Genomic DNA, 3,175 nt, shown 5'->3' on the forward strand with positions numbered 1-3,175 from the left:
ACATGAGTCACTTTCATCCTCTTCTCATGTAACAGTCATCAGCGTGGAAGTTTCCATAAGTTTCACCAGTTTATCAGTTCTGTGCTCTTCTCTCAGCCCATCAGAACAATCCCACCTGGTGCTTAGCCTTAGCTCACCAAGACTGGACTTCATACAGCATCTCCTGAGGACCTTATTTAAGTGATTTCCTTAATAGCTGCTATGAAGGTGCCTTACAAGTTTCCCCTTTGCTTCTGGCTGAAGGACACTGTATTAGATGGGGAAGGGACAGGTAGAAAGGCAGGCTGGGCAGATGCGGTGGAAAATTCCCACTGCACCCGCTGACGGGGTCCACAGCACTGACAAAGACTTGTGATAACTTACCTCCAGGATGGAAGTGTGGTTAGGCACTATACCCACTATACAGCATCAGCTTCATGTTTAAGAGCTCTGAGCAGAAAATTAAGGTAATATCCAACAAAAACCACCTTGTTGTGAGCTCCAGTTTGAAATCAGCTGTCACCAGCAGTCCTAAATTTTCCAGAGGACAGAAATTAACCCAGATTTCAAGGGCCATTCTAATGGAACTTTCTGGGTTTGTGCCAGAACCTTGCCATATGCTAAAACTGAGGCTATAGCTCTGTTTTGGATCAAGGCCATAGATTAATCTCCTGCTACATCCAAGCCAGAAACCTCCTGGGTTTTGTTTTGTTTTAGCATTTTGCTCTTTTTCATGTTGTTCCGATCACAATACCTTTTACCCTGGCGCCGCCACCAGCAAATACTTTGCCCAGTACGTTTCTGTACTGTGACTCCTTTTTGCTGTTGCTGGTCATGCCTGGCTGCGTAAGTAATTCTTTCCTCGGACTGAGGCAGGACTGCTCAGAAAGTGCTGTGCTGGCCTGGCAAAATGTGTGCTGGGTCTCTGCCTTTTCCTTCCAGCTAGAGCTGTAGTGCCATCAATATGCTAATTCAAGGCAGCTGAGAGCAGAATTCCCTACCTGCACCTTTTTAAACTCAACCATTTTTTAATCAGTTTCCTAATTGGGACCTAGGGGACCCCATTATGCTTTAATAATACATTGGACAAAATCTTTTTCTTTTAAAATCCTTAATTATGGGATGCATTTTAAATGAGTTTGATCATGGTGAATATCTATGTGTTCCAGGCTTTTTTTTTTTGTCTCCTTTTGTAAGATTGGCACACCAAAACACTCTGGAATTGGACATAAAATACTTCATATGGACAGTTTATTTAAGGTGTTACCATTGTATGGATCCAGTCACTGCACCATAAAAACTTATTTTTTTTTATTCAGTTCTTTTCTTTGTCTTTGCTTTATCAGTGGTCAGATTGAGCTGTCCCCCAGACAGTTTAAAGGACTATGTAAGATACTGTGTTGGAAGTTTGGAACTGATAATATACACCAATAATTTGCATGGTATATATTCCATAGGCACTACAGGAGGACAAATCAGTTCATCACAATGCTTTTGTGAGTAATTTCTTCCTAACCTCAGCTGGCGATTGGCACCATACTGTCCCTGAGCTTGAGGACTGAGAGTTACTGCTATTTAAGATTCTTCTCACATAAAGATAAAAGCCCCTTTTTGGCCCATAGGGAGACACGGTCAGAAGTATCCCACCTTGCAGGAGGAAGCTCATATATACACAAACCCAGAGATCTCTCTTATTTACTCTAGGCATGCTGATATACTGACTGTCCAGTTTGTAAATTGTCTTTCTGTTGTTTCTCATATTACAAGGTGAAGACAGAATTTCATAACGCTTACACTAACTATGACTTTAGTGGTTAGTCAATTTGCATGCAATTGCTAAGATACTGATTAAACTCCAAGCAACATAATGTTCTTTTGAAGGCTGTGTTAGATTTTCCTAGAGGCTATCTTGTGCTGCCTTTTCCTGAGTCCTGATGAGGAACTCAGCAATGTTGCCCCCCTTCAGTTACTGTCTTCATCATTTCATTTTTGGGTGGTCCCAGTACCAACTCTTTAGACTGGAAGTCACCCTAGTCTAAAGAGCACGCGCTTTGCTTAGAGACTATGCACAAGAGGCACAGTAATGGTCCTAAGAGCGATCAAGACGATGAATGTCGTCTTGCTGTGTCTGTAGCCTGCGTGTGTCCTGCATTTTGCTGTTTGTTAAATAACTGCATTCTTTGAAAGAGAGGAGAGGAGGGATGGTATCTATCAAGAAACAGAGTGCTTGTAGGAGGATTTGCTCCCACTGAGTGTTTGATCTCTGACTGTGTATTTGCTGGCAGCTTCTTGAGATTTTTGAGTTAATACTTACCTCTAAATGTCTGATTTATAAGGTGAGTAATAAATACGCTGAGTGATGATGTGGAACACGAGGTTGTTCCTATAGAAACCGGCTGCCAAGGGATGTAGGAAGAGTTTTCTTTGGAACTTTATATGGGGCCTGGATTTTGGTCCTGGGGAAAGGACTTGCTGATGGAGAGATCCAGCATCGCTGAATATCTACCTTTAAAACCTGCATTGAGAGACAGGGTGGGAGTCTGCGTATTTGTGCTAGAGGCTTCCTTTTCTCCTAGTTTTATGTGTCAAGTGGTATGCTCAAATAAGATTGCTCTTGGCATTCATACTGTTAGAAGAAAAATGCAGATACCTACAGTAACTAATGCACTTCTGAGATGACTTGGCTTAGAGGAATCTCCCTACCTCTTGCCTTTGAGCATATGGGGAGCTGAGAGTGACTTGTGCATTTGACTGAATGTCTAGGATTAGATGGTGCAATCATGGACTTAGGTGTATAAGCAAGGTAATGCTCTCAGTCTGAAGGAAGAAAGAGGGGCACTGGAAATAATTCTCTGTGGAATGACTTCTGTGTTTGAGCAAAGAAAATCCAGTGGAAGGGTTCCAGTAACAACTGGCTAGATGCGGCTGTGCTGCCAGCTGGGACACAAGAGAGTACAGGAACATCGAGTAAATCTGCTCCAGAAAGCTACCTAAGGTTGTAGGAATGGTGACAGTCAAAATCAGTATGCGCATGGTGTTGAATAAATGAGGGCGAAAGAAAAAACTAAAGTATTTCTTCTACCCAACCATCCCCACTACGTGTGTGTGTGTGTGTGTGTGTGTGTGTGTTTGCTCTTTGGCTCTTAACTGGAAGGAATGCACAAAATGGTGGTACTTTTGTTGTGGTGCCACATAG

This window comes from Egretta garzetta, unplaced genomic scaffold (genome assembly GCF_000687185.1).
Source record: "Egretta garzetta isolate BGI_Z169 unplaced genomic scaffold, ASM68718v1 scaffold507, whole genome shotgun sequence".
In the NCBI taxonomy this organism is placed as follows: domain Eukaryota; kingdom Metazoa; phylum Chordata; class Aves; order Pelecaniformes; family Ardeidae; genus Egretta; species Egretta garzetta.